Here is a 12,072-nt window from a genome sequence, read left to right on the forward strand (position 1 = left end):
GTCAGATTTAATACAGAAATACATACTAATCCAATATCAAAGATAAAATACAAAAATGAAAAGTTTTATCCTGTACAAATGAGGGGAGATTTACATCACAAAGTTAAAAAAGAAAAAAAACAGGAAGCCAAACAATTTAACAACACAAGAAAGAAGGGCATGGAATAGGTTAAGAAACAACCATAACCTCATTATTACTAATTCAGATAAGGGTGGATCAATTGTAGTCCAGAGTAGGGATGCATATATTGCAGAAGGTTTGAGACAACTAACAGATGTTAAAACCTACACCAAACTCACATTTAACCAGCACTACCAAGTTTCAAAGAGAACTTTATAATTTTCTTAAACAAGCAGTACACAAAGGCTTTATCACTGGAAAAACAGCAGAGAAACTTATGGCAGAATATCCTCAAGTATCAGTATTTAAGCATATCCCTAAAATACACAAAGATTCCTTACAGCCCCCAGGTAGGCCTATCATATCTGGAATAGGCACCATAGGTGAAAAATTGGGAGCATACATAGATAAACTATTACAACCACTTGTACCTATTACACCAGGGCATGTCAAAGACACCAAACATCTACTTAAACTTCTAAGTGATATAACCACTGACAAAGATTGCATACTGGTATCAATAGATGTTGCTTCACTCTATTCCTGTATTCCCCATACCCAAGGACTTTTTGCACTACAACAGATGCTAAAAATACTAACTAATTTTGATGCTGCCTTTATAGGTTATCTAATTGAAGCCATAGGATTCTTGCTTACACATAATTATTTTGTTTTTATTGGAAATTTTTATGTACAAAAATGTGGCCCAGCGATGGGGGCAAAATATGCCCCCGCCAAAGTTTCTTTGAGCTTATCAAGATATTTACAGAAGCAAATCCATTTAAACAGCATATAATGGCTTATTTCAGATACATAGATGATCTGCTGCTGGTCTGGAAGGGTAGCACTAAACAACTACAGGGATTTATGGAATATATAAATGAGAATGAAATTAATTTAAAATTTACACATAATAGTGCAAATGAATTACCCTTTCTAGATGTTTTACTGAAATTAACAGAAGGCAAAATTATTACAGAAACATATTGCAAACCTACGTCAGGCAATACCATACTAAGAGCCAACTCACACCATCCAGAACATCTTAAGAGAGGGATCCCTAAAGGGCAGTATATACGTTTGAGGAGAAATTGTACAGAAACACAAAGATATACTGAACAAGCCGAGGAGCTTACAGAGAGGTTAATTGATAGGGGCTATGACAAGATCAAGCTTGAAAATATTGCAGATCAAGTCAAAACTATGGATAGAGCTGATCTTCTAAAAGATAAGAACTATAAAAATCCAGACTTTGCAAGCAACACAGTAGTATTTACCACACCATAGAGTAAACAATACAAACAAATTTGCTCAATTATTAGAAAGAATCTAGCTATATCGGATAAAGACAAATTACTAGATAGTGAAATAATAGAAAATATCAAATTTGTATCAAGAAAAGCTAACACTATTGGAGGTAGTCTCAAAAGGCATCTTGATAATAATAAAGCAATACACAAAAGCATGTGGTTAACACCAAAAAAGGTTTCTTTAAATGTTGAACAAAACCGTGTAAATCCTGTGAATATGCAGAGGTTGACATAGGGTTTTTTTCTAATCAAACTGGAGATACATATAATATAAAATATAATCTTACATGTAATTCCATTTTGTGGTATATCTAATCACATGCCAACTATGCAAGAAACAGTATGTAGGACGTACCTCAAGAATGCTCAAAGATAGGATAAGAGAGCATCTCTTATCCTTTGATGAAGAGGAACCCAAAACCCCTATTGCAAGATACTTGCATGCCTATAATGTAAATCCACTTCATATATTCTCTTTTAAAGCAATTGACCATATCCCTAAAGCAATAACAGGGGGGAATAGGCAAACTAGATTAAATAAAAGTGAAATATATTGGATTTTTACTTTGCAAACAGGAGCTCCAAAAGGGATAAATGAAAAATCAGATTTAAAATTGTATACAGGACAATAAATTTAACATAGGACAAAATAACATCAAAAACCAAACCTGGTATACATGAAGGAAGTACAGTGCTACAATTACTTATATATACAATTATACGTTTCAAAATATTGTATTAATTTAAGGCAACCACTTATATTCACTTAGGCCTAGATTTGGAGTTTGGCGTTAGCCGTGAAAACCAGCGTTAGAGGCTCCTAACGCTGGTTTTAGGCTACCTCCAGTATTTGGAGTCACTCAAAATAGGGTCTAACGCTCACTTTTCAGCCGCGACTTTTCCATACTGCAGATCCCCTTACGTAAATTGCGTATCCTATCTATTCAATGGGATTTTTCTAACTCTGGTATTTAGAGTCATGTCTGAAGTGAGCGTTAGACATCTAACGACAAAACTCCAGCCACAGGAAAAAAGTCAGTAGTTAAGAGCTTTCTGGGCTAACGCCAGTTCATAAAGCTCTTAACTACTGTACTCTAAAGTACACTAACACCCATAAACTACCTATGTACCCCTAAACCGAGGTCCCCCCACATCGCCGCCACTCGATTACATTTTTTTAACCCCTAATCTGCCGACCGCCACCTACGTTATCCTTATGTACCCCTAATCTGCTGCCCCTAACACCGCCGACCCCTGTATTATATTTATTAACCCCTAACCTGCCCCCCACAACATAGCCGCCAGCTACCTACAATAATTAACCCCTAATCTGCCGACCGCAAAGCGCCGCCACCTACATTATACTTATGTACCCCTAATCTGCTGCCCCTAACACAGCCGACCCCTATATTATATTTATTAACCCCTAATCTGCTGCCCTCAACGTCGCCTCCACCTGCCTACACTTATTAACCCCTAATCTGCCGAGCGGACCGCACCGCTACTATAATAAAGTTATTAACCCCTAATCCGCCTCACTAACCCTATAATAAATAGTATTAACCCCTAATCTGCCCTCCCTAACATTGCCGACACCTAACTTAAATTATTGGATCAGCCAATCGGATTGAACTTGATTCTGATTGGCTGATTCCATCAGCCAATCAGAATATTCCTACCTTAATTCCGATTGGCTGATAGAATCCTATCAGCCAATCGGAATTCGAGGGACGCCATCTTGAATGACATCATTTAAAGGAACCGTCATTCGTCATTCAGTCGTCGGCCAGGATGGATGTTCCGCGTCGGAGGTCTTCAGGATCCTGCCGCTCCGCTCCGGATGGATGACCATAGAAGATCCCGCTTGGATGAAGACTTCAATCGGATGGAAGACCTATTCTGCCCCGCTTGGATGAAGACTTCAGCCGGATCATGGACCTCTTCTGCCCCACTTGGATGAAGACTTCTACCGGATCATGGACATCTTCAGCCCCCCACTTGGGCTTGGATCAGAACATCGGAGGAGCTCTTCTGGACCGATCGGTGAACCCGGTGAGGTGAAGACAAGGTAGGAAGATCTTCAGGGGCTTAGTGTTAGGTTTATTTAAGGGGGGTTTGGGTTAGATTAGGGGTATGTGGGTGGTGGGTTGTAATGTTGGGGGGGTATTGTATGTTTTTTTTACAGGCAAAAGAGCTGAACTTATTGGGGCATGCCCCACAAAGGGCCCTGTTCAGGGCTGGTAAGGTAAAAGAGCTTTTAACTTTAGTAATTTAGAATAGGGTAGGGCATTTTTTATTTTGGGGGGCTTTGTTATTTTATTAGGGGGCTTAGAGTAGGTGTAATTAGTTTAAAATTGTTGTAATATTTTTCTTATGTTTGTAAATATTTTTTTATTTTTTGTAACTTAGTTCTTTTTTATTTTTTGTACTTTAGTTAGTTTATTTCATTGTAGTTATTTGTAGATATTGTATTTAATTAATGTATTGATAGTGTAGTGTTAGGTTTAATTGTAGGTAATTGTAGGTATTTTATTTAATTAATTTAATGATAGTATAGTGTTAGGTTTAATTGTAACTTAGGATAGGATTTATTTTACAGGTAATTTTGTAATTATTTTAACTAGGTAACTATTAAATAGTTCTTAACTATTTAATAGCTATTGTACCTGGTTAAAATAATTACAAAGTTGCCTGTAAAATAAATATTAATCCTAAAATAGCTACAATGTAATTATAATTTATATTGTAGCTATATTAGGATTTATTTTACAGGTAAGTATTTAGCTTTAAATAGGAATAATTTATTTAATAAGAGTTAATTAATTTCGTTAGATAAAAATTATATTTAACTTAGGGGGGTGTTAGTGTTAGGGTTAGACTTAGCTTTAGGGGTTAATCCATTTATTAGAATAGCGGTGAGCTCCGGTCGGCAGATTAGGGGTTAATAATTGAAGTTAGGTGTCGGCGATGTTAGGGAGGGCAGATTAGGGGTTAATACTATTTATTATAGGGTTAGTGAGGCGGATTAGGGGTTAATAACTTTATTATAGTAGTGCTCAGGTCCGGTCAGCAGATTAGGGGTTAATAAGTGTAGGCAGGTGGAGGCGACGTTGTGGGGGGCAGATTAGGGGTTAATAAATATAATATAGGGGTCGGCGATGTTAGGGCAGCAGATTAGGGGTACATAGGGATTATGTAAGTAGCGGCGGTTTACGGAGCTGCAGATTAGGGGTTAATAATAATATGCAGGGGTCAGCAATAGCGGGGGCAGCAGATTAGGGGTTAATAAGTGTAAGGTTAGGGGTGTTTAGACTCGGGGTACATGTTAGGGTGTTAGTTGCAGACGTAGGAAGTGTTTACGCATAGCAAACAATGGGGCTGCGTTAGGAGCTGAACTCGGCTTTTTTGCAGGTCTTAGGTTTTTTTCAGCTCAAACAGCCCCATTGTTTCCTATGGGGGAATCGTGCACGAGCACGTTTTTTAGGCTGGCCGCTTGCGTAAGCAACTCTGGTATCGAGAGTTGAAGCTGCGTTAAAAATGCTCTACGCTCCTTTTTTGGAGCCTAACGCATCCTTTATGTGGACTCTCAATACCAGAGTTATTTTTATGGTGCGGCCAGAAAAAAGCCGGCGTTAGCTACGCGGGTCGTTACCGACAAAACTCCAAATCTAGGCCTTAGATAGCACTTGCACCACAGTAGCTTTAGTATACTCATTATACTTAATATAAATTTAGTATATCTATAGCTGCTGGACATACACGATAAATGTATACATATATTCACACTAGCCTTAATAACACACAACAAACCTAACAAAACATTTATCAGCCTCACACATCTCATTTTATTACATATATGAGAACTTTAAGTATTTTTACAAATTATTATTGCACACTAAGCATTTTACCTAAATTTCACATACTTTATTAAATTCTCTTCACCATTCATTCACTTATTCGTAGTTAAAAAAATTCTTTCACGATATATATACACTATGGCACAGTATTTATCAAGAAGAATAATGTTTTTCATCATATATTTTTATATATTTTTTTCTCTTAAATTTTGTTTCAGAGTTGCACATATAAGTTACATTTTGATACTAGTTAACACCTACACTAAGTTAATTTAGCACTTCACAACTATAAAGCTACATTAATTGTAGATACAATTTAACATATTTGTGGCCCGGTCCAAGATTGGTTATGGCAAACTACAGGATATGAAAGTTACAATTAAAACCAGAATCTAAGTAATTATTCTTATTGCTTAAAAAATCTTACGACAAGTGAAATAAATAATATCCCACGGATTTCCTCATTACAATGAGTACCGCGTATTTGCGGATATATATGTATATATATATAACTGTTTTTCCATTCAGTCGTTTCAGACATAGTAAAGTTTATGTACATGTATGTGTATCCGCAAAATCGATGGTGTAGCAGTAGACTTATAATGATTAAATGTGATCCACAGCACTGGGTATTACTGATTAGGATCCCAATAAGGAGCAGTTTAACTATAGGTCACATTTTTATCACTTTTAACCAATGTTTATTTTTATAGGAACTGTCCATGTACTTATACATGAGATAATGTGCGATGCTAATGGGAAATCTCAATACATGCAAAAAGCTTTATAAGAAGACAGATTCTCATCGCTTATATAAGCTTATGACACGTAAAGCAATACATGGTTTGATAGGCGTAGACATCCCAGTCACTTTTGATAGGTCAGCCCAGCCAGCATTCATAGTAACCTAAGCTAGCACATTATATATCTACAGAGCTACATCAATATTACTCAACAATTACTCCGATACAGCTTTAAGCCTGGATATGACAACTAAGTCTAACCCTAACACCCCTAACTTAAATATAATTTAAATAAATCTAAATAAAATTATTATCATTAACTAAATTATTCCTATTTAAAACTAAATACTTACCTATAAAATAATCCCTAAGCTAGCTACAATATAACTAATAGTTACATTGTAGCTAGCTTAGGGTTTATTTTTATTTTACAGGCAAGTTTGTATTTATTTTTACTAGGTAGAATAGTTATTAAATAGTTATTAACTATTTACTAACTACCTAGCTAAAATAAATACAAATTTACTTGTAAAATAAAACCTAACCTAAGTTTCAATAACACCTAACACTACACTAAAATTAAATGAATTAACTAAATTAAATACAATTAAATATATTACATTAAATTAGCTAAATCACACTAAAAAACAAATTACAGATCTTTAAACTAATTACACCTAATATAAGAGCCCTATCAAAATAAAAAAGCCCCCCCAAAATAAAAAAAACCCTAGCCTAAACTAAACTATCAAAAGCTCTTAAAAGAGCCTTTTGCGGGGCATTGCCCCAAAGAAAACAGCTCTTTTACCTGTAAAAAAAGATACAAACAACCCCCCCAACAGTAAAACCCACCACCCACACAACCAACCCCCCAAATTAAAGCCTAACTAAAAAAAACTAAGCTCCCCATTGCCCTGAAATGGGCATTTGGATTGACATTGCCCTTAAAAGGGCATTTAGCTCTATTCTAACACTAACCCCCGTATATTCACTTACCAGCAGAAGTTTTTATCCAAGCGGCAAGATGTCCTCAAGGAAGCCAGCAGAAGTGGTCCTCGGGTAGAAATCTTTATCCAGATGGCATCTTCTATCTTCATCCTTCAGACGCGGAGCGGCTCCATCTTCAAGACATCCGGCGCAGAGCATCCTCTACAAACGACGTCTTCTTGGGAATATCACATGAATATCACTTTAAGTGACGTCATCCAAGATGGCGTCCCTTAGATTCTGATTGGCTAATAGAATTCTATCAGCCAATCCGAATTAAGGTAGAAAAAATCCTATTGGCTGATGCAATCAGCCAATAGGATTGAGCTGGCATTCTATTCAGCCAATCAGCCAATAGAATGCGTGCTCAATCCTATTGGCTGATTGGATCAGCCAATAGGATAGAAGTTCAATCCTATTGGCCGATTGCATCAGCCAATTGGATTTTTTCTACCTTAATTCCGATTGGCTGATAGAATTCTATCAGCCAATCGGAATCTAAGGTACACCATCTTGGATGACTTCACTTAAAGTGATATTTATTCCGAAGAAGATGCCGTTTGAAGAGGATGCTGCGCGTCGGATGTCTTGAAGATGGACCCGCTCTGCCCCGGAGGGATGAAGATAGAAGATGCCGTCTGGATGAAGACTTCTGCCCATCTGGAGGACCACTTCTGCCCGTTTGGAGGACCACTTCTGCTGGCTTCCTTGAGGACATCTTGCCGCTTGGATTAAGATTTCTCCCGGTAAGTGAATCTTTGGGGGTTAGCGTTAGGATTTTTTTAAGGGTGTATTGGGTGGGTTTATTTTTTAGGTTAGGGCTTTGGGCCTGCAATAGAGCTAAATACCCTTTTAAGGGCAATGCCCATCCAAATGCCCTTTTCAGGGCAATGGGGAGCTTAGGTTTTTATTTAGTTAGGCTTTTATTTGGGGGGTTCGTTGTGTGGGTGGTGGGTTTTACTGTTGGGGGGGTTGTTTGTATTTTTTTTTACAGGTAAAAGAGCTGATTTCTTTGGGGCAATGCCCCGCAAAAGGTGCTTTTAAGGGCTATTTATAGTTTAGTTTAGGCTAGGGGTTTTTTTTTTTTTGGGGGGGGGCTTTTTTATTTTGATAGGGCTATTAGATTAGGTGTAATTAGTTTAAAGATCTGTAATTTGATTTTTATTTTCTTTAATTTAGTGGGGTTTTTTTGTGATTTAGCTAATTTAATTTAATTTATTTAATTGTATTTAATTTAGTTAATTTATTTAATTGTATTGTAGTGTTATTGTAATTTAGGATTGTAACTTAGGTTAGGTTTTATTTTACAGGTAAATGTGTATTTATTTTAGCTAGGTAGTTATTAAATAGTTAATAACTATTTAATAACTATTCTACCTAGTTAAAATAAATACAAACTTGCCTGTAAAATAAAAATAAACCCTAAGCTAGCTACAATGTAACTATTATTTATTTTGTAGCTAGCTTAGGGTTTATTTTATGTCAGTATTTAGTTTTAAATAGGAATAATTTAGTTAATGATAGTAATTTTATTTAGATTTATTTAAATTATATTTAAGTTAGGGGGGTTAGGGTTAGACTTAGATTTAGGGGTTAATATATTTAATATAGTGGCAGTCACATTGGTGGCGGCAGATTAGAGGTTAATAAGTGTAGGTAGGTTGCGGCGACATTGGGGACGGGAGATTAGGGGTTAATAAATATAATGTAGGTGTCGGCGATGTTGGGGGCAGCAGATTAGAGGTTAATAAGTATAATGTAGGTGGCGGCGGTGTCTGGAGCGGCAGATTAGGGATTAATAAGAATAATGTAGGTGTCAGCGATGTTGGGGGTGGCAGATTAGGGGTTAATAAGTATATGATTAGGGGTGTTTAGACTCGGGGTTCATGTTAAGGTGTTAGGTGTAAACATAAAATGTGTTTCCCCATAGGAATCAATAGGGCTGCGTTACTGAGTTTTACGTTGCTTTTTGGCAGGTGTTAGACTTTTTCTCAGCCTGCTCTCCTTATTGATGTCTATGGGGAAATCGTGTACGAGCATGTACGACCAGCTCACCGCTGACTTAAGCAGCGCTGGTATTGAAGTGCGGTATGGAGCAAAATTTTGCTCAACGCTCACTTCTTGCCTGTTAACGCTGGGTTTGTAAAAACCTGTAATACCAGTGCTGTAGGTAAGTGAGCGGTGAGAGAAAACTGCTTATTAGCCCCGCACAGCTCCTAACGCAAGACTCGTAATCTAGGCGTATGTTTACTTAATTAGCCCTTTTAGGATATGCACAGATCTCAACATGTTTTTATGGCACTTTAATATTAAGGTTTGTCTATCTTTCCCATAAATAAAACACAATGATATTATAATGCCTAACGATATTTTATTTTGCACAGGTATTTCCATGGATAAAAAAAAGTCTGTGTTTTTATATAGCTTAATGGGATTTGAAATCAAAACATTTTATTTCATGATTCAGATCATGAAAATGTGATTTTAAACAACCTTCTCATTTATTTTTAATATCAATTTTTCTTCATTCTCTTGGTATCTTTTGTTGGAATGCAGGGACGTAATGCTTAGGAGCCAGCCCATTTCTGGAGCACTATATTGCAGCAGTTTTGCAACAATTTATAAATTTGCAAGAGCACTATATGGCAGCACTATCTCTAGAATATCATGGGACCTTAGCAAATTTAATAATAGAAGTAAATTTGAAAGTTTTTTTAGAATGGTATGCTCTGTCTGAATCACAAAATATATTTTGGGGGGTTTCATAGCCCTTTAAGGTTTATATTTTTAGAAAACAAATACTTTTGGGGGATTAAAAAAGTATGTGGAGGAAATTGGTTTTCTAAACCAGATAATGGTAGTTTTGTATTTAGCAAGTAGACCAAATCATTTTGAACTTTTACTAATTGTATTTCAATATTAACTTTAAAAGTCCTATTGATATTTGGTACCTGAATATTCAAAGGAACTGAGGATTTTATAAAAGGATTCGCTTTCAGTGTTAAGAATGATTTTTTTAAGAATAAATTGTAAAATAGTAAAGTAAATAAAAAATAAATTATTTAGATTTATAGTATTTTATCATATATTAATGAAAAAAACAAAAACACACTTGACACTTTAAAAAAAAAAAGGCATCATATGGAAATTGAATTGGTGCTGACAAAAAACAATATACAGTTGGTCTATACTCTAAGGAATAAAAACAAAATTAATACACATGATAATCCGTCAACCTCCAACTTTAGAAAAGTTTCTGAAACTCATGGCAATGCATGTATTAAATGTGTGTTTTGATGGCTAATTTTAATTTAAATAATACTGAATAACTAAAAACTACATTTATGCTTACCTGATAAATGTATTTATTTCCTATGGCATGGAGAGTCCACAATTTCATTCCAATTACTAGTGGGAATTAAACTTCTGGCCAGCAGGAGGAGGCAAAGAGCACCCCAGCAGAGCTGTTAAGTGTCACTTCCCTTACCCATAACCCCCAGTCATTCGGCTAAAGGAAACAGAAAAAGAAGATAACACAAGGGTATAGAGGTGCCTGAGGTTTGTACACAAAAAATGCTGTCTTAAATTTAAATAAGGGCAGGTCGTGGACTTTCCATGCCAGAAATTAAATAAATTTATCAGGTAAGCATACATTTTGTTTTCTTTCCTATGGCATGGGGAGTCCACATTGTCATTCCAATTACTAGTGGGAACCAATACCCAACACTAGAGGACACAGAATGAAAGGGAGGAAGAACAAAACAGGCAGACATAAACAGAAGGCACCACCGCTTGAAGAAGGTTTTTTCCAAAAGAAGCATCAACCGAGGCAAAAGTATCAAAATGTAGATTTGGAAAGGTATGCAATGAGGACCATGTGACCCCCTTGCAGATTTGCTCCACAGAAGCTTCATTATTGAAAACCCAGGAAGAAGAGACAGCTCCAGTGGAAAAAGCCATAGAAGAGGTCTTCTGACCCTAACTCTACTAGAGACAAAAACGAAACAAAGCAGATTGCCCAAAATCTTAGTTGCTTGAAAGAACATTTTTTTAAAGCACCCACAATGTCCAGGTTATGTAACCGATGTTCCTTTTGAGAAGGATAGTGACAAAAAAAAAAAACAATTTCCTGATTGATATAGTGATTCGATACTACCTTAGGAGAAATCCCAGCTTAGTATGAAGGACCACCTTATCCGCATGAAAAATAAAGGTAAGGGAATAACAGTGAAGAGTCGAAAGCTCGGAGACTCTGCGAGCAGAAAAAAAAAAAAACTTTCCAAGATAACAACTTGATATCAATCGAATGCATCGGCTCAAACAGAGCCTGCTGCAAAAACTTCAAGAACAAGAGTAAGGCTCCAAGGAGGAGCAACTGGATTAAATGCAGGCCTGAGTCTGACCAAGGCCTGAACAAAGAGTGAACATCCGGCAGATCAGCCTGACGTTTGAACAAAGGAATCGACAGTGCAGAAATCTGACCCTTCAGTGCTGACTGACAAACTTTTCTCCATGTCCTCTTGAAGAAAGACAAAATTCTTGGTACCCTTACCCTGCTCCAGGAGAAACCCTTCGATTCACACCAATAAAAGTATATACGCCATACCATATTGTAAATCCTAGGAGCAACTGGCTTACGAGCCTGAAGTACAGTCTCAAAGACCTTCTCTGAAAGGCCACGCCTAGTCAAAACTAAGTGTCTAATCTCCAGACCGCCAGCTTCAGAGAATCCAGATTTGGGAGAAGGAAGGGATCTTGAAGTAGAAGGTCCTTCCTCAGAGGAAACCTCCAAAGTGGAAAAGATGACATTTTCACCAGATCCGAGAAAAAGATACTGCGAGGCTATGCAGGAACTATTAGAATTACAGAGGCTCCCTCCAAATTGATACAAACAATGACTCGTGGAAGGAGAGCAAATACAAAAAAAAAACAGGGATGCTCGACCGAAGATCCAAGGCACCGCTAGCATATTGATCAGATCGGCTAGAGGACCTCTAGATCTTGGCCCATACTTTGGAAGTTTGGCATTTTGATACAAAGCCATTGGATCCAAT

Source organism: Bombina bombina, chromosome 8 (assembly GCF_027579735.1).
Source record: "Bombina bombina isolate aBomBom1 chromosome 8, aBomBom1.pri, whole genome shotgun sequence".
Classification (NCBI taxonomy): domain Eukaryota; kingdom Metazoa; phylum Chordata; class Amphibia; order Anura; family Bombinatoridae; genus Bombina; species Bombina bombina.